Raw genomic sequence first — 25778 nt, 5'->3', positions numbered from 1 at the left:
ATAAAAATCTTTAAAAAAAAAAAAAGAAAGAAAGAAAGAAAACCAGGAGACAGCCCAAACATTTTACAACTTGGCAAAATGAATTGCCTATTAATGGGGGTATACCTTATAGCCCAGAGTTCAGAGGTCTTGTAATTGTGCTCTTTTGGTCCCTAGCCTCCAGTAGTCTAACATTCAGAGTCAACAGTAAACAAACCACAGTCCAATCCAGACAGAATTAGCCAATTCCAGTATCTTCAAAGCACCTTTTCAAAGGAGACTATGGATTTAGACCCATGCCGTCCAGTACAATAACTACAAGGCATATGGGGCTATAGAGTGCTTAAAATGTAGTTAGTCTAAACTGAGTTGTGCTGTAAGTGTAAAATACACACCAGATTTTTGAAGACTTACTACAAATCATGTAGAAAGCTCATTAATATTTTATATTATTATAAGGTTAAAATGTTAATATTTTGGTTACTTTGGGGATTAAAGGAGATATAAATTAAAAGTAATTTAACCTTTTCTGCACTTTTTTAAATGTAGCTAGAAAATTCAAAAAATATATATGTGGCTCACATTATATTTCTGTAAACAGAACTGACCTAGACCCTTCCAGCCTGAAAATACTACAAATAATAATTTTTCTCTCCCCCCCCAACCCCTAGAAACACACACCCAATTACATCTCTGGCTCCAGAGGACTCAGAAGTGGTTTTAGCTCTGCAGTTATAGAGATATATTTTTCAATGGTTGTGATAAACTGAGGTGAAGTCAAATGAGTAACAGGCAAAATATTGCGTTTATAAAGTATTCACTTTAGTGTGTCTTTTAAACATCACTACTATTATTTTTATTGCATAGTTATGTAGGCTTATGACTTGTCCAACTCTTTCCCTCTCAAGCCTGAATAAAATGCCATTGTCAAGCACACCTTCTCTAATCTGTGCTATTTGACATACATGAGGTAGGACAGAGCTTTAGGTTCTATTTTCACTTCAGTGCAGATGTGAAAGTTCCAGTTAATGAGAGAGTTGTGTAGTGTTTGTGTTTCAGGAAGAAAAGGCTCCCTGAATCTGCCTTAAAGCTTTAGATATTCTGTACAGGGAATAAAGTGACATGCTCAAATTAACTGTGGCCAGACAGATTCACATGATATGAATATAAATGTTTGAGTCTTGCTCAAATTAAGGTTCTTGGTATCAGGGAAAGCACTTTCTCACTAGGCAGTCAAAATCACTATATCACACTCTACTACTGGGACCTATACTACAGGATTTGCATTGAATTCAACTATGCAATTTGATTTAATATACATACTTTTCAAGGGAACTTCTTCAGGGGTCTAAAATTTTCAGTCTATATTTCTTCCCTTTGGTTTTAAGGAACTTAAGTAATCTTTCCACTTTATACCCAATTATGTGGTTAATTGGAAAGGCTATGGAGGTTAGAATGGTAGTTTTGGAGTCAGCAGACCTGTTTCCATGCCTTACCATCCAGTGATCCGAAGCCTATCAGTGTGCCAAAAAACCCCAACCTTTTGAAAGACTAATTCCTTGAATTGCTATTTCTCCAAAAACCATCTCTTCACCAAAATCCAATTCCCCTGACAGATAGTTCTTGGAATGACCAATTAACCAAATCATGGATTTGCCAACACTTTCCTTGGATGAAGCTTCTCTAAAGTTTATCACAGATCCCACTGAATGAGTCAACCATGGCAGCTTGAGAGGCCAATTCAAAGTTTTTGTTTGAACTCCTAATTTTTATTTTCTGCCACAGCCATTTTACAGTCATTGGTAGGCTCTGCACGTTTAGTGTACTCCACGTTTTCTTAAATATTGGTCCCTGACTTTGAGGAATTAAAGCCATTTTCACTTCATAATATTGTGCTTGTTCTAAATTCAAGAACTTCTATGAGGCATGAGGATAAGATGAGTTTCTCTCATCCAGCTCATTTAATTGGATCCATTGCCTTTCACCTTTGTTTGATTCACAGATTTGCTACCTGGATAAATTAAATGGATTACTTATTTAAAGTGCTAAAAATGTGAAACAAACAGGACATTTGGCTGGTCTGGCTGACGAATGAGCTGTGGGACTGCAGTGCATGAATGGCTGTAGTAAACTAATCATCCTAAACTAAAACTAAGACTAAACAAAATGAAATCTTAGAAATGTCATCATGGGCTGTTGAACCATCCCATGCAACTCAGTTTGCTAGAAGTGTCATCAAATGCACAAAGTTTGTCCCTTCGCTATGTTGACTCAATCCTAGTTTTCAGGAAGATGCAAGGTGAAAGTAGATACCATTAAAAGCAGGAGAAAGGAAGGGAAAATTCCCAGAAGGGATTTTATAACAGACCATGGAGGTAGGACCTCACATCTGATCTATGTCAGTAACTAAGACAAATTTAAATTCCAAACAAATGTTGCCATGAAGAAAAAGTAAAAGCCAACCGTTGACTAAACCTTCAACCACTAAGGATAATTGTAATTACTGTAAAAATAATAGTTTAAAGAAATAAGTTCTTGGTAAATTCAACAATTTGACCATTCTTCGAATTCATTGGGTAAACTGGCCATTTCAGTGAATAGATTTTTCAGCAAACTGTCCTAAAGATACAGGATTTGGGACTAGTCAGTCAACTGTTCTCTCACTCACTTTACTCTAAATGGGAATGATAAGGATAAGCACCTCTTAGGGGTTTTGCAAGGATGAAATGAGGTAACACGTGTATGGCACCTAACATTTAGCTTAATTGTGTTGTTTCCTTCCTCTTGGAATGAAGGTCTGCCAACGGCTGGGCCACCTGCCAACAGTCTGCCAAATCAGGTCAGTTTTCTGGGCCCTAGCTTTCTCAACCTTTAAGTGAAGGGATTTGACTTATCTCTAAGATTTCCTTCTACCCAAAGAATTCCATGGCGTTAAAAACAAAAATGAACTCTGGTCTACTGAATCAAAAGCTGCTTAATTCCAAAGTTTCAGAGTCTCGATCCCCCATAAGGACAGAAATCCCTGGATCACTAGGGCAAATGATGAAGAGCCTCTGAGTTGTTTGCTAGGCCCTGGATATTCTGTGGTCGCAGGAATCTCAAGGTGATTTGTTTTTTGGCAAAACTGAGGAAAAACAAGCTTGGTTCCATCTAAGCCATGGGCTGGGAAGGAGTGAAAGAGGGGAGGACTCTGACTACATGCATGCCCCTGGGTGGGCTTAGGCTTCAGGCAGATGTCCACACATAGTTTAGCTCTAGTGAGACCCTCCTCATTGACGGACCTACGGCACACGGGCTGTGCCAGGGTCGCCTGAAGGCTGACTCGGCACCTCGTGGTGTGTACACCCAATAATGCCTCACCTGTTGGTCTCTGTTCCTTTCCACTCTACCCTGGGCTTTTTGTGATGATCCATATTGTGCATTTGCTATCCTCAAGTAGTCTCTCTTTTATCGAAAGAAGATAAGCTTATGCTTGACTGTATTACAGCATCTGAACATTTCTGTGCAAAGCAAGTCTTTATTCTGGCTATAGCACACCACACTTGTGAATTCAAATTAGTTAGAATAATAAATAAAAACTTTTTTAGAGCAAACCAACAAGCTTCTGTTGAAAATAGCTATGCCTAATTTAAAATGCTATAGAAAAACTCAACTCTTTCTTCTCGATATTTTATAATGTTAGAGGTTTTCCCCAAACACAGCAAAGTTTACAAATCCACTGATTGTGCATCCAGTCAATATTACATCCTTAGACCAACTGCATTTCCCTACATGATTTTAAGTCTATCTTCAGGACTTCTAAACAAAGTAAAAAAGCACACACTTTCTTTACATTTCCATCCATAAAATGCAGCACAAATCTCACTCCGTTTACTCAGGGGAAAAAGAAAGAGACATCTCCATGCTCTAGGAACCATTGACAGAACATATTGCAATCTTTTCATTAAGTTCACACAAAATGAGGATTTAACGCATGGGCAAAACAGCCCATCCCTAGAGGTTCCATTGCCCATAATCCCACCTTGAAAATAGCTCCATATTAATTGTTGCAGCCAAGTGGACACGGAGTTTTACTGCGCGGCACTCCCACTTCACAGATAACTAACTGCAATTCTGGAAACCTTTGTTTTTCATTTTCTAACACAGCCTTATTCAAGCAAATATTTTATATGTTCCTTTAAACCCAGAAAATCCATATGGATCAAGCTAAACATTCATGTCTTTGCTGTATTTCGATTTTAACTGTGTGACTTTTAGAATATTTATAAGGACATATCGTTGTAAGTATATATACCCACATATAAATATATGTATGTATGTACTCCGCTTTAAAATGTGACATCTGAAAATTCATATTTCATAAACTGATAAATTGCAAATCGGTCATCCACATTACTAAGGAACCAGCCGAAGCCTCCTTTAAGTAGCCATATCCCTGGTTAATTTAAAATATGATTCAATTTACAAGTATTTTATTTTCACTTCACTCTCGGGATGCATTTGTTGTTTAAAGTGAGGAGCACCTGGATGAAACGGACATGTATAAAGTCTGGCTCACCTTTCCCATTTCTGTGCCTCACACTGGTACTCTTGCAAGTCTACACTTTATTCAAAATTATGTGGTTCAGCCTTTTAATAGACCCAGAATAAGGGATTTCCCGAAATAGCCATTGGGACACGTATTATACTTCCTTCCTTAAAACAAAGAAAACAGAATTTTCTAGATAGTAAATCCCTCACTACCCATAATGCCACCCTCCACATAAGAAGAGCTTGGTTGTTTCAGGGTACCATACATAGTTTGCGGCTTTGGCCTGGTTAAAAGAAAAAAAAAAAAAAATCCTGGCACAAAAACAGCCAGTGGGACTCACGTGCCAATTTTGAATTGTTCACTGTTTTTATTATAGGTTCTAGGTTTCAGATGAACAGGAGCCTCCTATTGCTTTTATAGCAGGATATTAAATTGCAGCCTCTGGCAGGCAGCACCTGCCCTCTTCCGGGCATGCTCCAGTCAGTCGTTGGCCATGTGATACTCTAATGTAATGTATATTTTGTGTTTTGTGCTACATGGGGATTTAAACATTTGGGAACATGATCTCTCCCTGAAGGTATGCAACCCATGGCGTCAGGTCTTGATAAAGCCTCCACACAACTAAAATTTAGTGTGTATGGAAGGTCTTGCCTTCCGCAGGGTGTTTTGAGTGGTGAAATGACACAAAATCTTACCAGCATCTTCGGCAAATGTATAGAAGAGCTCATTCCCTTTGGATGGAATTACTTGAAATCTCTGTCTCTGGCAGTCTATTAAACTGACCACACAGTATAGATTACCTGTTGTGTAGAGAATTTATCATGTATATGGCACCGATCTGAGCTCTATAAAGGGATCAGTATATTCTCCCCTAAATTTGAAATCAGGGGTATTTAAAATAATTAGTAACCACTGGATAAACTGCCCATCTTTAGGATTTCTCTATAGGTATTCAATTAGATTAAAAAAAAAAAAAAACTGGAACAAGTAAGGCAAATTTAAATTTAAATTTAAATTCAGGGGGTCCAAGGGTGGCTTAGTTGGTTAAGCCGCCAACTCTTGGTTTCTGCTCAGGTCATGATCTAAGTTCCTGGGATCGAACCCCTCTTCTGGCACTCTGCTAGGTGCAGAGTCTGCTTGAGGATTCTTTCTTGTGCTCTCCCTCTGACCCTCCCCCCAATTGTGTGCCCAGGTGCATGCTCTCTTGAATGAATAAATCTTTTAAAAAATCAATAAATTTCAATGCAGAACAATGATTAAGTCTGTTACTAAAATAAAAGACAACTCAAAAGTAAAAGACATTCTGTAACATCCTTAGTTTTGGTATTTTCAGTATCTGAAGTTCATTTTCACAGCATTCCTCTCAAGGTTTGATCTTCCAGAGTTGCCCAGCTGAGCTTACAACTTGTTACTCAGTTAAAAATGGCATTTAATCTGCTAGTACACAACTGTGGAACTCTGAATGGCTTCTTGAAATGGGATATATTTAACCTTTACTTATATATTAAATCACAAAACATAGCATCATAGGATTAGAATAGATCTTAAAGTTCTCCAGCCCAGTCACCCATATGATACTTTAACTGCTTCTAGAACATTCTTGCCAAACTGATTTCTCATAGGTGCACTTCTACTTTAATGAGTCACCCCAAGATTGGTTTCCTATTCAACATCCCAAACAATGTCCTCCCATCTTCAAAATGCTGAGTAACACACTCAGGATTGTAGCATTTTCTGAACCAGGGAATAGGGCACAGCAGAGTCTCTTATTGACTTATTGTTTTAAATATTGATGTGTGCCTTTAGCATTGGGCTTTTGTGTCTGACTTGTTCAGCAGCTACTACAGATAAGGTTTGGATACCACAAGTCAATAACTGAAATTTGAAATGGCCTAAAAGGCTGAAATAGTTTTCCATCTGCCATTATGGCTTGGTAATGAAGTGAGAGTCCAACTTAAGTGATATCTCTCTGGTGGCTTGAAATCTGTGTTGGTGGGAGTATTTACACCACAGAAATTGGCAAGTAGTTTAAATTGTCATCTAAGGAGTTGTCCATAATTTAATATGAAGGAGGACAACAACATAAAATGCACACCAGATATGCTGCTTTAAAGAAACCAAATATATTACAAAGTTCTGGCTTTTTATAATAAATGTTATGGTAATGTCACTAACTATGGAAAAATGAAATCTAGAACCTTAAGCTAGAGACTATCATAAAAGCATCCTTTCTCTTAAAATGACTTGTTCCTTTTGGGGTCAGTTCTTTAACTTCTTTGGGAATCTTGAAAATTCACTTAGGTGACTTGCAGATAACCATTATTCTTTGCAAACATCGAATACAATGGAATCACTGCATGGTTTTCGATAACTGATCCACGAACCGAAAATCTCCGAGTTGACTTGTGGAAGCATTATACAAAGTAATAATAACCATTTAAAAAAAAATCCGTGATTACGTATGGATGTGATAATCTGTAGCAGCACTATCAGATAAATAATACATATTTAAAAATTTTCTGTAATTACATGTTTACCCGATAGGCCAGAACGACTCTGTCCCAAGGAGCTGTTACAGACTGAGTAAATAATACATGTTTTAAAGTCCATAATTACATATGTAAACGATAGACTATCGAGTAAATAATGCACATTTTAAAAAGTCCATAATTACATATTTACATGATAGTCTGTAAATTCTGTAATTACTTATTTACACAATAGACCATAACAGCTGTTACAGTCTATTATGTTAACTCTCATAGAATTATATTATGGATTTTTTAAAACACCATAAAGAACCTAAGGAATGAAATGATAGAAATGAAATAAAATATAAACTCACACTTACTATAGCTCTCTCAAAAGAGGACTATTTCAAGTTCAGGTAGAACTCATGACTGGTACTTTCAGTGATAACTACAGACTTAAAATTTATTTGCCAAAATATAAGTTAGGCATCCCAGAATGAGAAATAACTAGGTAGTGTGATATTAGGTCAAACTTTTCCACTATTTCCATGGATAGAACTTAATCTTGGTTGCATAAATAAACTAACATAAAATTGTGTTTTATTTATTTAATTAATCAATTGTGTTTTATAAGTTAGGCTTCTCATAAAATTACAGTGAAGCACAACCATTAGATTCATATTTATGGTCTTCATTTATTCTTTAGATATAGAATATCCTTTAGTCTGTACATACTAATATGATATTTGGGAGTGTGTACATAGGTTATACATAATGACAACATATGCTTTTGTAGGTTTTCAATTGCTTTCTTATCTTTTAAGTCCTTTTCACGGATTAAGGACTCATACAGTGCATTTTAAATCTCAACTTCTGAAATTATTCTTAAGTTAAATACAAGATCAATGCAACTAAATGAGACTTCTGTCCATAATTACTACTAAAAAGCAAGGCTAAATCAATCCAGTGAGAATCTGTCATTTAGTGCTGTTGGACTATATATTCTCAGTAATAAAACACAGTATGGGAGAAACCTTTGATTCTATTTGTTAGGTATTATTCTGTAAGATATTTGACAGCTTGAAATAAGTGAGTGCTTGGATTTTCAGAGAGCTGTTGTACAAAAATAAGTCTTCGCATTTCATAAAATTTATTTTCACTTCTTATTTGAGCTACAAACTCCTGACATTTCTCAGCAACATCCATCGATGATGTTATTTAAGCCAGTAGCTTTCAAATTTCTTTGAATGAGACTCTTGGTAAGATATAATTTACATTAGGGCCTAGTATGTACATACAAAATCTTCACAAAACCACACACACCCTTAACAAATGTAATGCACTCTCATATTATCTACTCCACTGTTTTCTATATTATTTTATAAAAATGCTAATTGTGACTCACCAAATTGATTTCATGATCCACAGATGGGTCACGACCTGCAATTTGAAAAACACAGATTCAGGCAATGCTTTTTTATTGTTAGGGCACACATGGCTTCCTTACCTTATAATAGGTAGGTAAAATCTGGTTATATTTGGACTGGAAACATTCTATTTGTGGATTACAGCATAGTCTAATGGAAGTTAACTCATTATTCATGAATGTAGAAATATATAATAAAGACATGAAGTTTTCTCATCTATGTCTCTAAGGTTAAAGGTCTGGAAATAGAGCATCCTAGAGTACATTATTCAAGAGTTATTACTGAAACTATAGAAATTATTTAATGGGAGCTCTGCAGAGAGACACAACAGATTTCTGCCTCAGAATGTCCTGCTTGAGAAGGGATTCATTTTGTGGGCATTGTTTTTGTTTTTTCTTTCAAGATTTTATTCATTTCTTTTAAAGTGAGAATGAGAGAGAGAGAGAAAGAGAGAGAGAGAGAAAGCGTGCGCACACACATGCATGCATAAGTCGGGGGGAGGCAGGAGAAGAGGGAGAAAATCTCAAGCCAGTTTCTCACTGAGCATGGAACCCAGTGCAGGGCTTGATCTCACAACCTCAAAATCATGACCTGACCAAGAGTCAGAAGTTTAAATGACTGAGCCACTCAAGTGCACCTTGGGGGCATTGCTGATGGTTGCAGTGAAGATTTGGAAGCACAGAAGGAAATACTACTGCAACTGTGACAAAGGATCAGAGAGATTTTCATCTTTTTATGGTAAGGAAGTCTTTCACTAATGAAATTTCCTGGGTGGCTTAGTCATGAGATCCAGCCCTGCATAAGGCTCCCTGCTTAGCGGGAAGCCTGCTTCTCCCTCCCCACTCCTCCTGCTTGTGTTCCCTCCCTAGGTATCTCTCTCTGTGTCAAGTAAATAAAATCTTTAAAAAAAAAAAAAAAGACATTTCCTAGTGTATTTAAATATATCAGAATTCTAATTAGTGAATTTGAAATTAGGATCCCGAATGAAAAACTCACCACCATTAATTGGTAAATGAAGTTAAGTATTTAGCAAATTATTATTTTATTCTCCTTCTAGGTCAATAATCCCTAAAACACAGTATGCTCAGATTGTGTTGTGGAATATAGAGAAGAAAAAAGTGTTCAAGAAGAAGCCATGCTTTTGATTATGTAACGGAAGGTCTAAAATGGGGAAATTTTCACCAGACATAAATATCTAAAATTGATACTAGGGGCACCTGGGTGGCTCAGTGGGTTAAGCATCTGCCTTTGGCTCAAGTCATGATCTCAGGGTCCTGGGATCCAGCCCCTCATCGGGCTCTCTGCTCATCAGGGAGCCTGCTTCTCCCTCTCCCTCTGCCTACCTCTCTGCCTACTTGTGATCTCTGTCTGTCAAATAAAATCTTAAAAAAAATAGAATAAAATAAAATAAAATAAAATTGACACCATCTACTGGTCTCTACCTTGTAGATAATTTACATTAGAGAAAGGAGAATGAAGGAAATTTGGGTTCGTATTCCTCAATGATCTAATTTTCATGATTTTGGATAAGCTCAATAGGTGAAGACCTTCAGATCACAAAAATATATTTGCAAATTCTGTCACAATCTCAAATATGCATCATGTCAGATGGCTTATTCTGATTTTTTCGAACAAATCTCCATGCCTTATTTTCTCCTGCATTCTTTAGAGTACAGCCCTCCACCCTTTCACCCTCTCAGACTGGAGAAATTGCAGTTGTCCTTAGCCTCTCACTCTCCTTCCTCCTTCTTCCTGATCAGTCAAGACCATGTCTTCTATGGTCTATTTCCTAAAGAGATTTCGAACTTTCCCTTCCTTTCCATCCGCATGGCCATTTTCTATGTTCAGACCCTCATTATTTGCTATCACAGTTCCCTTAAGCCTCTGGAAGGATCTTCTGGCCTCCAGACCACCTCTCTCGCTTCATCTTTGACACTGCTGCCAGGACAGTCATTTTAAAAATCAGACCCTAATCACGCGTGGCCTTTGCTGATGGTTCCCCTTCCCTTTGCTTTCTCTGGCCAGCTTTGTCCATCCTTCCAAACACAGTAGCAGAGCTGCCCCAGCGCCGCGGCTGTGGTCAGAGCTTCTCCAGCCCCGGGCGGCCGTTGCACCTTGGGCCTGGCTCCATCTTTGCGTGATCAAACTGTTCTACTGCATGTTTGTCTCTCTTCCTTATAAAATTTTAATTTCTCAGAACACAAAGACTATTCTCTCTTTACCAAGAAATATGACGTGTCAAGAAATACCCATGTTATGATTCGTTGGAAGAACCACGGTCTCAGATAGGAATGCCCAATGCAGGCTAGTATTTTTCAATTCGATTTATAAGTGGAGTTTCATCTTTCAATGGCAACTAAAGAAATCAGAACTACGAGACGCAGGAAATAGGAGTCACTTCTTAGCGATGGAATTCTCCCTCCAGATTACAGATTCATTTAGGAACTGCCTCAGCCTAGAACCCAGACTCTGACACATTTTTTTGAGTGACTGAAATCTGTTCCCATCCTGGATTTTTTTACATACACCAGAAATTATTTCCACATGACAGGGAGCAGCTTTCTTGAACTCTGTACCCAAATTGGATGCTGCATTTTAAAACCCCAAATCGCTTTATTTAAAAAGACAATTTCTTTAGCTGTATTCTATAGTTATATCATGGTGGGGACTTTTTTTCCTGAAGGAATTTCCCTCTTGCTAAATTGAAGTTTCAGAAATCTGTGACTTAGTAGCAAATGATTGCATCACTCGGATATTGTAATGCCAAATATGTATGTATCGGAGAAGTTATTTTATTTATATGCATTTGTTTTCTTTTTATTATAGTGGAATTGAAGACAGAGATAGATTTCTTCCCTGCAGTGTTAACTACAGTAAGGGTTAGCATTATAGAATGTCATTCAACTGGCTCTTATGATCATAAATATTTCTGTGACAAAACCTACTCTGAACCTGAATTCTCCAGAAATCTCTCTTTCCTTTGGCTACCATTTTACTTCAAGGAGAAAGCAGAGAAAATGGGGAAGCAGTAGACTACTACTACAAACCTGTAAGCAATTAAATAAAACTCATACATATGAAGGACCTCTTTTCTTTACGTTATTCTGCCTGTCAATTGAGCAGTATGTAGATTTTTTCCCTCTTCTTATTCAAAGTTGATGCTCTTGGTGGTGCTATTGTCCGTTCGTGAACATGCCTCCAAATATAGGGTCTGTGCCGGAGATATTGATAAGCTAGATTCTTTGTCTAGTAACCATTTATTTAGTCATTAAAAATATCACTGAGCATATGGAAGCACGAATGCAAACCCTGGCTTCAAGGGGCATATAGTCTAGAAATGGTGAGAAGATATATACATAAATATAACTGAATTTAAAAGTTGCTGTGTTAAAGGGATCCGAGTACTTCTTACCAGCTCCACTGTCGGCCGGGAATCTGAGTCACCATCTCCTGGTTAGGTAGCTGCCAGAGTCTGCTAATTGCTTTTCCGACTCCTGTCTGACCCCTTCAAACTATTCTCAGCAGCAAGAGGATCCTTTTGAACAGGAAGTCAGATCGTGTCACTCCTCAGCTCAAAACTCTGCAATGGCCCCCATTTTAGGGTCATAATCTGCCTCCTCAGGCTCCACACCATCAGCTTCTGACCCCATCTCCTACTACTCTTCCCCGCCTTCACATCCCTCCAGCCTCTCTGGTCTCTCTGGTCCTGAACAAGTTCAGGTGTGTATCTTCTAATTCTTTCTATTGGCTCCTCCTGCTGCTTGGAATGCTCTCCCCCGCCCCCAACCAGTGTCGCTAATTCCTCCCCTCCAAGTCCTCAAGTTTGCCCGGATTTCGCTTAACCTCTAATCACTGGAATCCTCTACACGCCCTCCCTCTGTTGTACATTTCGTTTCACCGAGAAATCGATCCCCTTCTAAATACTGGGTGTTTGTTGATGATGTTTATGGGTTGGGGGTCTGTCCCTTATTAGGATCTCAGCTCCAGAAAACAGGGATCTTTACTTTGTTCACTAATGCCTCTGAAGCACCTAGGAGAGTGCCAGCCTATAATAAGCATTCAGTGACTGTTAGTTGAATAAATGAAAAAAATGAATAGGATTTACAGATAGTGTATGATTTATAGATGAAAGAGATTCATTCTAAGAGAACGGGTTCAGAAAGGTTTCACGGAAGGTTTATTGGAGCGGAATCTTGATAGAGGAGTAAAATTGGGATGCATGTAAATACATTTAGGTAAAATGCTCTTATTCATTGTTTTAATATTGTCTGGTAATTCTTATCATAATACTGCTGTTAAAGTCATTAAGAGTCACATTGAAGAAAGAATAAAGTACATGTAGAAATATGGAAACTACTGTAAGATTCTTTTTGGTGTGAGAGTATACTTTTCACCTCGGTCATGGCTTATTTCACCTTGAGATCTAATCTCTCCAGACCAAAAGGAAAAATAAAGGAAAAAATCATTGCAACAAACACATTAAGTCTATCATTTTCCTCTTTCCATTTCAAAATGATCTCAGAGACCTGATGTCCTCAAAGCTTACTTCTTAACTAAACATTCATTAAATACAACATATGCTTTAAAAATATTTTGTCATTTGGATGTTTTGCTGTTTAACTTTTTCTCTTTGACAGATTTAGAGGGAAAAAAGCTACATAGATATTAACATCAGATGATTAACTAGTGTAATATAATGCTAACAACATAGTTTAGTTTAGAGAAGACTCCTAAATTGAAACCTTGGCATGGTTTCTGCCTTCTTTTATTTCTTACTTAAACTGCTCAAAACGAAGGTTTTACTGCAACACTAAACACTGAACTCACAAGTTCAATACTAAAATGACTGGAGGCCATGCTGAAAATTAAGTCACAAAGAACTAAAGAAGAATGTGAACTACAAGTCCAAGCGCTGCTTTGCTCCTCTGGCAAGAGACTGTTGCTATGGTACTGGTTCTCTTTGGACACTCACCTCTTGGTCTTTCTTGACTGCACTCCGGCCAAGCTTTTAGAGTTTGTCACTAAAATTGCCAATGCTCATCTTTGATATCTCAGCAGCATCTGATACACTTGAAACACTTTCTTGGCTAGTATTCCTGGACATCCCACCTCTGGTACCCTCCTACCTCATTGCGTCTCCAAGCTTTCTTTGCCGGATACCCCTTTCTTGTTGGCGCCTCAAAGTATCGGTGTGTTCTGGGGCTTAGTCTTCATTCATCTGTTGTCTGGATCATCACTCACTCGTGAAGCAATTGCCTTGGCACCCGCAGCTCAGATTCCATTTACATGCCAACGACCCCAAATGTTTATCTCTAGCACCTACCTCTCTTCTAAGCTCCAAGTGTGCACCGTCACCTAATAGGCAACTCAAAATTAACATGCTTAACACAGAACACTTGGTTTCCATTGAGCCTCACCTCTGCAAACCTCCCCGTGTTCTTCATCTCTGTCAACAGCAACACCTCAACACTTGTGGGTTGCTCAGTTCCCCAAATCCTTCCTTTCTCCTCGACTCCTGCTTTTCTTTCAGACTGCACATCCAACCCTAGTGACAATTTCTGCAGATTCCTACTGCCAAGCAGCTCCCCTAAGCTGCCCCTTCTGCCTGCTCTCTGCCTTCCACCCTAGTCCTAGTCACCACCATCTCCTGGCTCTCCACCTGCATTAGCCTTCCTGGTTTTCCTGCTTCCAACACGTCACCTTACAGGCTATAGTAACTTAACTTGTTTATTTCTCTGTTCCCAGCACATGGTAGGTACTCAGTAATTTTTTGAGCAAATGAATAGTAGCTGAGTAAATATAAATTATTTGTTAAGACTAATCTTATTTATTTTTTAAAGATTTATTTATTTATTTATTTATTAGAGAGGGGGTGGGGAGGAGCAGAGGGAGAGGGAGAGAGAGAATCTCAAGCAGACTTTAGGCTGAGCATGGAGCCTAATGTGCGGCTAGAACCCCTAACCCTGAGATCACAAACCCACCTGAAACCAAGAATGGACCACTTAATTGACTCAGCCACCTAGGCACCCCAAGCCTGATCTGACTCATTTTCTTACCTCCCTTGTTTTCTCTTTTTCCACTTTTCTCATATTGTTATATTTCAACCACACTACAAGCCCTATTGAAGGTGACTTTTTTAAAAGTTATATTAATCAGAAAACAGTATATATGATCCAGAGACACTTTGAAAATATTCACTGGAAATTATAAATCTCATCCTATTCATACCCTCTGCCTGGCATATGATCATTAGTTCAAGATAATTCAGATACTGGCTGCAGTTTAAGAAGAAAGTTTCCTTAGAGACACAAATTCCCATCAAACCAAATACAAAAAGACCACAAAGGAGAGAAATACAGACAGAAAGACAGAATATGAATATTTATTTCCTCCAGTGCCTTCTGAATAATTTCCATTCAGTCCATGTGGAAACTAGATGAGTTATTTCATATTTTCCATGACCCAATTCAACCTATTGCCCTTAGGCTGGTCAGAACTGGAGCTAGGTTTCTGATGGATGTTAACAGGAAGTTAACAGAGAATTATAGAGGTTAAAAAAAAAAAAAAGCGAGAAATGAAAGCAAGATGGTAGGACAGGGGTGAGCTGCCCAAGCATCTGTGTTCCAACAACCACAAAAGAGATTCCTAGACCCCCAGCTGGTCTCCCCCATAGTCCCACTTCACTTGCAGTCTTCTCACCTTCTTCCTGGGCTGGGTTCTGAGCTGATGGACAAGTACTTATAATACATTCTTTTGGTTTTGCACCCCCCACTCAGGGTACCAGTAAATCAGAACAACTAGAACAGCCATACCTTTAGGGTCAGTCTTTCCCTAATGTTTCACTTATTCTTTGTGTTTATTTGCTATTAGGAAATTCTCAAAGGAGAACTGTGAATATTATCAAGTGGACCTTGATAAGTTCTAGAAAAACTATTCCTTCCTTGGGGAGTCCTTTACCTGTGCAAAAGTAGATGAGTCTATGGTCATTGGATCTGACTGTGAGTTTATCAGTGAACATGATTTCAAGCAGCCTGCTCAGGTATTTATTTGATTAAGTAATTGTCTACATTTTAAAAACCAATCTTTATTTAACTTAAACTAATGTGAGGGATTGGTGGAGGGGACAGTCTGAGTTAGTGAAAACGAACTGTGAATTTTTTTTATAAAATGGAACTCATTTTCACTCACAAAAACTTGCAGCTAATAATAGTTTTCAAGGAGAGATCTTGCCAGATTAAAGAGAAAAGAATTGGTTGTTATTAGTATGTTGTTTTTAGACAAAAGATGATGCCAAAGTACTAAAAAAAATTGTGTTGAATTAAGGAGATCAATGTATTTGTTTTCCATATAATCTTATTTTCAGGGTTGATGTGTGTTAATCCAAGGCATTTCTTAATTTTTATAAATTTAGAATTACAGGAGGCAAAGAGAATTTTTAAACTAATTATTTGAACAATACATTGGTTCATACAAAAAGTGGGGAGAAAATATTCAAAATTGAAACTATTTTAGAAAATCTGGGCCATGCCACTACAAAGACTATAATGCTTATTGTCGGTTATAGCCTGGGCATAACTTCATGTCTGCGGGCATAGAAACTGCAGCCAAGGATGGGCTACAGTTCAACTGCAATCAAATTTCTGATATATATATATATATATATATATACAAAAGTAAGCTTGAATATGATTCACTCCAAACAGCAGTTAAAAATGTTTTATTTAATCTCCCTATTTTGTAGCATTATGTTTCACTTTAATCTATTTGTAAACTTTTTCAGTCTTTCTTAGTTATATCTATGGGTTTATATGATACTTACATAAGAGTTTTGAAATGTTATTCCATCTAATTATTCATTTAGTTAATCCTAATCGATCATGATGTATTCACAATACTCTTAATTTTTATTCTTTTGTGTTGGGGACTTCTATGTTCCCTTTCAAATTCAGTCCTTTAGCCTCATTACATTTGTGATCATTCTTTGTTGTTGTTTAAATGAACATATGACATTTTAAATTAATTAAGCCCTCTTTTTAAAGACATTTTCTTCCATTATAATCAGATTAAATTGAAGAGGATAAAATGAGATTCACTTTGAAACAACTGTAACCTATGACTACAATAAGGTCTAAATTTGTGTTTGAATGAGTATATTTCATCAGTATTTTCACAAGTTCCATACATGATTCCTTTACTTAACATATTTTCAATGAATTAGGCCTAACAAGCATGTGTTCAAAACCTAACTGAAATCATTGCAGAGATGTTTGGGGACCTCACATCCATTTTCTAATATTTAGTTCTTTATTTAGTTCTGTATTTAGTTCTAATATGTAGGGTACTTCCTAGACTTGGAAGAATTTTGCATTCTACAGGCCGTGAAGAAATTTGAATGTTAAAAGAATTGTTCTTTTTCTTTTATTTCCCTTACTTCTGTGGAAATTAAACAACCAAAAAAACTTTAATTCAATACTGTATTATGCCTGAGGTTTTAAATACACAAAAGTCAGTAAAATAAAAGTGATGGTTCCTAGAGCAAGTATAATTCAGACATATTGCACATATATATTAAAGCATAAAAGTTAACACCATATGTACAAAATACTACACGGGCTCATTTGTGTCACCATTGATAAATGCACAACTCCTATAGGAGCTCTGAGCTCTTATAAGAGCCAGGATTTGAGTCCCAGATATGAGAGAGGTTTAGGTACAGTTGTGGGAATTCTGCTACATTTCTTCTGTAAATTTTAAATTTTAACCAGGAAACTGTGGAAGCGAAAATTTCATTACAGAAACAATTCTAAAACTTCAAATTTTTATAACCACAGATTTGCTCCTCTGTTATAAATTCATTAAGGTCTCTGCCATTTATGGTCTCTGTTGGTTGTTTATTAATTTTTTCAACCAGTATGTGTTAGGAGTTTACCAGGAGCCAGACTACCTGAAATACTGGGTCATCAGCAAGCCAGATGATAATCCTTGCCATCATGATGTTTACATTCTGTGAGGAAAGGCAGACAGCAAATATAATACATGAGTAAATTATAAAGTAAATTGACAGGTGGAAAGTACAATAAAAAAATGGAAAAAGAACAAGAGGGTAAGGAGTGTAGGAGGTTGGTAGGTATGTTGCAATATATTAAGTAGGGGAAGATGGGAGAAAAGCCTGGGAAGGTAGTAAAGGGGTCAGCTGGGTTTGTAGATAGGAGAAGATGGTTCCAGGCAAACAGTTGGAGCTTGGGCCCAAAGGCAGAAACAGGTCTAGCATATTCTAGATGTGGCTGGAAGAGAATGAGTGAGAGGGAGAGTCCTAGGAGATGGGGTCAGAAAGTTAACAAGAGGCTGATTCATGAAGGGCCTGTAGGTCATTTTCTGAAGTTTGACTATTACTCTGAGCAAACTAGGATTCACTTCTACTGTTTTGAGCAAAGAAGTGACATGATCTGACTTTACTTTTCAAAGGGTCATTCTGGCTTTTGTGTTGAGAAAAAACAATATGGGGATGACTATGATAACAGTACAGTACAGGGGCTTATTAGAGTTTCTTAGAATAATCCAGACTATAGATTTGAACCAGGCTAGTAACACTGCAATATGGTGAGAAACATCATGCTTTGGAACTAGTTTGAAGGGAGAACCAACAGGCTTTCCTAATGGGTTGGGTGTGAAGTGTGAGAGTGAGAAGGTAATCAAAGGTGGCTGCCAGGTTTTTTGCTTGAGCAACTTAAAATATGTTGTTGCCATCATCTTAGATATATGATTGCTGGTAAACAGGTTTGGAAAGAAAGATGGGAAGTTTGGTTTTGAGCTTGTTGAATTTGAGATATCTTTTAGATAGCCAAGTGGAGATGTAATCAGTTGGACCTAAGACTGGAATTCAGGAGACAAGTCTGGGCTGGCAACATAGAGGTTCTCAGTGGTCTTTGAAGCCATGTCTGAATGTAGTCATCAAGGGAATGAGTGTAGATGGAGAAAAGAACAGGGCTAATGACTGAGCTCTGGAATACTCCAACATTAGGAGGTCTGAGGAAAGAGTATGAACCAGAGAAAGAGACTGAGAAGAAATGACTAGTGAGGGTAGAGAAAAATGGTCAGCTGGGAGAAACATTGCTGGTAGATGAAGTATTATGATGACTGGGCATTGACCACTAGATTTAGCAATGTGGTTGCCACTAGAGACCTTGAGAAGAGTTTTGGTGCGGGGGTGGTACAGAAATTTGACTATAATGGGGTCAAGTGAAAAGAAATGAAGAAAATATGCATTACTCCTTTTACATATTTTGGTGGAAAGGGTAGCAAAAAAATGGGATGAAAATTGGTGAGGATAGTGAGGTCAAAAAAGTGATAGGCTGCTAAGTATTTAACCATTGGTTCCCTGGGGCATAAATAAATAAATAAATAAATAAATAAGGCAGTTCTGATTTGTAGCTTTTGCCAATTTCAATAGTGTAAATACCCTCATCTTGACTAATTTCACTGAGTTGAGTTGAAAAGAGATGACTCTTGAAAGCTGCATGAACCAACCGTAGCACACCACTGGGTCAACAGAAATTTTGCTTTGTTTTAGAATGAAAAATAATAGGTACTTTGTATATTCTGAAGGGGCTAATCCAGTGGATAGCTAGAAATTGCTCATGTAGTCAAGAGAGGAGTGAACTACTAGATCAAATTTTCCAGAGTAAGTGAGAAGGAATGTGATCTGGTGCACAAGTAGAGGGATTGGCTTTAGATATAAGTATATATATAGTTCATATATTAATAGTGGGGAAAGCCAGGGCATATAGTGAAGACTTTGTAGATTGTTGTGGTGCTTGTCTGTTGTCTCTGGGCTTGTTTGCATGGAACAGAAACCCACTTAAAATAAAGTAAAAAAATAGCAAAATTTTGGAAGACTATAGTGGTAGCTCAGAAAACCCAATGGGACTAATTGCAGTTGAGCCTCATGACAGGAATCCTCTTTCCTTTCTTGAGTTTTGGAAATATTCTTTTCTACCTCTCGGGACTGACTCTCTTTCTTCGATTTTCACTTGGCTTAAATTCAGCTTCCCTGTTCAAGTGTCCAACAGAGAGAAGCTAATCACAAATAAGGGAATCTATTAACTTAATTTATGTCACTCTCCACTGCTGGTCCAATCAACTTAGACCAGAGGAAGGAGCCACTAATCAGTTAGCAAGGAAGATGTACTCGAAGGGGTTAGGGCAGGATCTCTAAGCAGGGTGGAGCTGAGGATGAAAAGGTGGGCATCTTCAACACAGTCACTTAACAGTTTGGGGCAAGTACTGAGCAGATGTACTTCTGTGTCATCCATTCATTTATTTTCATTTTTCTCATTTGTGCATTTATTCAACAATTGATTATTGAAGATCTGTCATGTACTAGGCATTGTGATATGCAAGGGAGATAAGAAGATGAATAAGAATGGTTCTGTTTCCTACCCTAAAAGTGTTTACATTTTGTCTCAGATGTTTACAGTCTTCATCATGATGGTAGTGATAGTGCTAGCTATTTATGTCTTTTTTTTTAAGATTTTTAAAATTTATTTATTTGCCAGTGATAGAGGGAGAGAGAGCGAGCAATCACAGGCAGACAGAGAGGCAGGCAGAGGCAGAGGGAGAAGCAGGCTCCCTGCCAAGCAAGGAGCCCGATGTGGGACTCCATCCCAGGACACTGGGATCATGACCTGAGCCGAAGGCAGCCGCTTAACCAACTGAGCCACCCAGGCGTCCCTAGCTGTTTATGTCTTAAGGACCAAATGTTGAGAACATTTTGTTCTATTTACTACATAAATGTTAGTAATTAGCCCAAAGGTATCATATATTACAAAGCATTGTTTAAAAAAATCATTTATTTCCATCTTAATCCCCTATTCAAAATAAATTATTTTGGTAATTTTTTTATACTTTACGTTTCATAGATCATTTAATCTTTGTGAGAAAAGGAGCATGGATTAATTACTTTCATATACTGAAAAAGATATATGACCTCATGCTGACATTTGAGATAATTCATTTGTCTTCCAAACTATTTTTTGAATCATATAATATATATGACATTGTTTAAGACTTAAGCATTACAGAAGAGAATAAAATGAAAGTGAAAATTTCCCTGCCTGAGCTCTTCCCCCTCTTAAAACTCCTAGTCTCACTTCCCAGGAAGAAATACAACCAATCATTTCATATGTAGACTTTGGGAAATTTTTAATGTATATTTAACATATTCATACACACAGAGACATGGTCTTATCTTATGAACCAAAAGTACTTGATACTTGTTCTTTGAAATTCCCTGCATATATTTCTCCTTTAAGAATATTTATAGCATTGGGCTAAGAAGTAACTTGAATCCCAAGGACTAACTTCCTACCCTAAACGGATCTGAGATGGAAACTCTCGGTAACTATATCTTTGCATGTAAAATTAATCCATTTTACTGAATTGTGTTTCAGAAAAATGGTGTAGCTTGGTCATGATCACATAATTAGAAAATGGCACAGGTGAGACTCAAACCCATACCCTTATTGTACTGGACTTTACCGTCCCCTAAATGATCTTGACTCTTAATCATATATAATTATGTTCCTTTTTCATGACTTTCAAAAAAAGCATTTCTTTTTCCATGCTTTTACAAATCTTTCTATGGTACCCGTTGGTAATGGAGGTGCCATGTCTGAAATGGTATGCTCTCCATGGTAATGAAATAACCCCAAGTTTACTTCTTTGAGTTGAAAAATTTTCATTTTCCCCTGAACTCAGAACATTTTGCAGTTCAGACTCTTGCAGTTGATTAGCTTTTTAAAAAAATTTAATTTTTTTCAGTGTTCCAAGATTCCTTGTTTATGCACCACACCCAGGGCTCCATGCAATACATGCCCTCCTTAATACTGGCCACTGCAGGCTCACCCAACCCCCCACTCCCCTCCCCTCCAAAACCCTCAGTTTGTTTCTCAGAGTCCACAGTCTATGGTTTGTCTCGCCCTCCGATTTCCCCCAACTCACTTCTCCTCTCCATCTCCCAATGCCCTCCGTGTTATTCCTTATGCTCCATTAGTAAGTAAAACCATAGGATAATTGACTGTCTCTGCTTGGCTTATTTCACTCAGCATCATCTCCTCCAGTCCCATCCATGTTGATACGAAAGTTGGGTATTCATCCTTTCTGATGGAGGCATAATACCCCATTGTATATATGGACTATATCTTCTTTATCCATTTGTCCGTTGAAAGGCATCTTGGTTCTTTCCACAGTTTGGCAACTGTGGCCATTGCTGCTATGATTAACTTTTTAAAAATGTATTGGGGCTATCTTCCTGAAGGATAATTTTTCTTATGGTCTTTGGCTGCCAAACAGTTGACAGATTCTCTCTCCTACCTTCCTTTAAGAAGAACAAGTAACCTCCTTGGAAAGAAGGAATGCATATTTTTAAGCATCTTTCAGGCCAAATATTCTGGTGAATAATTTCTTTGTTGGCTGAATACTTGAGCCTCAGCTTTGATATGTGTGTTCCCTTTAAGAAAACAGTATCCCCCTATTTTTAAGGCTGGAAAAAATACCATTAATTTCTTAAGTGAGAATTCTACAATTCTAATTGCAGATAGAAAAAAGAATGAGGGCAGAGCTCTTTTTAGTATTTTGAGAATTGGACCTTTTCTGTTTCAGTCTGTAAACTATAGGACTCTTTCCCATGATCAGTAAATGAGCTTTGTTTTTAAGGCCATTAATCACCTACATAACATTCTAGTACTTTCTCTTTGTATTATAGTTTTGTTTGTTTGTTTGTTTGTTTGTTTGTTTTTGGATAGGATCCTGAGAAAGTTTTCTTTTGGAAACTTCAGTCACCTACATGCTAAAGAAAATGCACCTCTCAATCATTGAGTTATTAATTTGGGGCTATAAAAATGTGAAACCAATGCCATCAATGATACAGGACGTGAAAAATATCCATTAGGTAATACAGAGAATGAGCAGTGTCAACTTTGCAAATTGCCCACACATTCATTTCCTCTCTCCTTAGCCAATATGCTTACTGCTCTATCTTTCCAACAAGTCAATGACATTTACTGAGAGCCCACCATATGTTAAACAACAATGTAAGTGTTGAGGGTTGATACAAAAGGACTAGAAAATAAGGATAATTCTCTGGAGGAATGTATAACCTAGTTTCCTTTTTTCCCCTTGCTTTTCCCACTCAGTCTCTTTGTTTATTTTATTCCACTTAATTTTCATTCTGTGGGGTCCTCAAACATCTATCCTATGGCTACCAGTTTCTTTTTTTCTTTTGTGTACTCTCTATTCCACTTGGAAATTCAATTCAGGGCTTTTTAATTTTCTTTCTTTCTTTCTTTCTTTTTTTTTAAATTTAACATAGGCCACATGATATATGGCTATGAAAAGTAAGATAATACATACTTTAAAGACAATTCTGTAGGTGCTCACAATACTCCAGATGTACATATATATGTGTATTTGTGTGTGTGTAAAATCCTATAAGCCTAGGATAGCTATGTGCTTTAACAACTATATTCAACATGTGTATTCAACAATATACATTTATATATAATCTATTAAAATGATCAGATTGAATGGTATTACTGACTAAACACACATAGTTGTTAATATACATTTATTCTTGGTCATTTTAATTATAGTTAATTTTAGGGACTAATTATAGTAACATTTGATGACTTTAATTAGACTTCTCCCAAAAGTGTTGGGTCAACACAGGTAAGTAACCATGAAAACACCCTATATGCATTTACAGACTTGGAAGAATCACTGCTAAGACTTTGTCTATACTTCGTATTTCCAGTATCCTATCTCTATTTTTTATCATTGAAATTCCATAAATCTGTTTTCAGTGATGGAGGGAAAGGCTAATGTTAAATAAAATTATATATATCTTTTGCAAATATTCTGAGCAGCTTAATAAATGTCCTAGATGAAGAGAATATATACCCAAGGCAAAGAATATAAAAATGTCTCTCTCTGTTTCTCATTTTCTCAGTAGGGAAGAAGCAGAAAGGATTGAAGGGGTGGGATGATAACTATACAAACTGAAAGATTTGTGACACCACATTAAATGCCTCCTCTTGTGTGTTTGTATATCTGCCTATTCGATTTAGTTATATGACACTATACTAGCTAGTGGTGCAAGAGAGGCAGTCATCAAAAAATAAATATAATTAATTATAATTTAATCAATTTGCAAATTTACTGTGCTTAAAAGAGAAATAGAACCACTATAAATCTACTCAAAACAAACACCCTAGATATCAGAAGACATCTACTGTTTGGAAATATGTATTAATAAATGCCATGCAGTGTTTTCTGCTACATGCAAAAAATCTATGCTACCTACCCATCAGAGGAGTAGCCATGTACTTGACATGTTGTGAACCTAATGTAAAAAGGAAAATGCTTAACATTCGAAAAAAATCTTGAAATTGTTGAACAGTTAGAAAAAGAAGAACTGTTCAACTTGCATTATAGTTTAAATGGAGGAAGAGATTTTCTCTTTTAATTTAAAAAATAAAACTATAAATTGAATTTTCTGAGTGTTGGTTAAGTTCTTCAAGTAGATTGAAAAACAAAGAGATAACGCCCTAATGATTTCAGAATGGAAGGTAACTTTGATAAAGGTTCTAGTTGGCTAGCCTGATCCAAACACCACCATGGGATTCATGTTTAACAACTTGATAAGAATAAGTTGGTGTGCTGGAGCTAGAGCTTGTGACACTGAAATAAGAGTGTTTTGAGAGGAAGAAATAAGAGCCATGATCTGCAGGAGGGACTGGCTAGTAAATACAAGAACAAATTAGATTATCCTCATATTGGACATATTTTGGGGGGCAATCACTCTAATTTGGTGTACAGCATTTCAGATGTTAAAATACATCCATAAAGTCAAAGTTTTATGCACATACATACTCCCTCTTTTCACATGAATAACAATGTATTTCATTTTTGTGTTTCAGTATAGTATATGTTTATATATTCATATAGAAACATAGTAACATATCAACTTCATCTTTTTTTAAAAAAAGTAGTTGCATGTATTCCATTGTCTAAATGCATCATAATTAAATTAGCCAATTGGATGTAATTTTAACTCAGTTAACATTGACTCCATTTAAGACATCTTTTTATTAGCTTTGTCTTAATCATGATTTTGGTGATCTATGACCTCCATCTCTCCATTATCCTGATTAGCTGGAACCTACTACATATTATTAAGAAACTTCATGGAAAAGCAGCATTTAAGATTAACTTCAAAAGTAAACCAAAAATCAAAAGACCTGGATTCCATTTTAGCTTCAGGACTTGGACATCATGTGAATTAATAAAAACAATTTTACACCAACAGTAGTAAATATCTGATGATATGCGGTTATAGATGTATTCTGTAGGTTTGTTACAAGTTTTTAAAGGAATACAGAGACATGTTGTTTGATAGCCAGCCATTCTAACAAAATATTTCTAGGAAATAGAATCAGGACTCCATGGAGAACTAATCATTGGTTTAAGCCTGGGAAACATTTTTAGTGTTTGTATTAGTGGAAAGGAAGAAAGTTATCTTATGACATGGTTAGCAATTTTCATTTTTGTCCTCCTCTCTGACATTTTTTTCTTGTTGCGCCACGTACTAGACTGTGATTTAGCTGCCTTATGAGTTCCTTCATATAGCCTATATCTTTACAGCAATTTCTAAAACTTACTTCCCTTTTAAAGTTCCTTCACTATCTTTGATTCCTTTAGATCTCTTCTCCTGTGATTGTGTTTTTTGTTAGTGTTGAGATTTCTTTTATTAATTTCCTTTCCACAGTTTAATGAATTCTGAAACATCGATTACTTCTAGATATTCTGTCCACTGTTTACAGTTTTGCGTGCAATTTTTTTCCCTCTAGATGACATTGAAGGATAGGAGACCCAGCAAGGCTTTCCCATTCTGTCATTATTTTTACTCGAAGAGACTGCATTTAGTTAAATATAGTTCATTTGAAAATTTGTAATAGTCCTTATCACCTGATATCTCCTTCCCTAGCTTTTGTTTTATAGTATGAAATTCTTCAAATTTCTGTCTGTCTGATCATCTGTCTTCATGCACACACACGTATCTATTCTGTCTGCATACATATATGCATAGATAGATATAATTCGGTTTCTCTTTCTTTGCTTTGAATGACATCTGTTGTGTGCTCTCCTATGGCAATATTCAAGTTCTACTTTCATTTAGAAGATTAAGGTTTATTTTTTCTCCCCAGTGTATGTTTATTTAGGCCCTTTCCCCATTAGCAAATTACATAAAAACCCAACTTTTGTAAGCAAACCAGTTTCAAGAAAACTGGGATTAAAAAAAAATTATTAAATTAC

At 36.8% G+C, this 25778-nt stretch overlaps 2 protein-coding genes across 2 annotated transcripts in view; one reads left to right on the top strand and one right to left on the bottom strand.

Annotated features, from left to right (window-relative positions):
• Window positions 1–25778, top strand: part of LOC309871387 (uncharacterized protein) — a 574873-nt gene that overhangs the window by 14754 nt on the left and 534341 nt on the right. The window lies entirely within an intron of this gene.
• FANCL (FA complementation group L) overlaps window positions 1–25778 on the bottom strand; it is a 304302-nt gene that overhangs the window by 275368 nt on the left and 3156 nt on the right. Inside the window, exon 2 of the mRNA XM_082744360.1 lies at window positions 8387–8421. The gene's annotated coding sequence lies outside the window, so the exon portion shown is untranslated. The remainder of the gene's footprint in view (window positions 1–8386; window positions 8422–25778) is intronic.

This window comes from Mustela nivalis, assembly GCF_964662115.1.
Source record: "Mustela nivalis genome assembly, chromosome: 8".
In the NCBI taxonomy this organism is placed as follows: domain Eukaryota; kingdom Metazoa; phylum Chordata; class Mammalia; order Carnivora; family Mustelidae; genus Mustela; species Mustela nivalis.
This window is presented reverse-complemented; position numbering and strand designations above follow the sequence as displayed.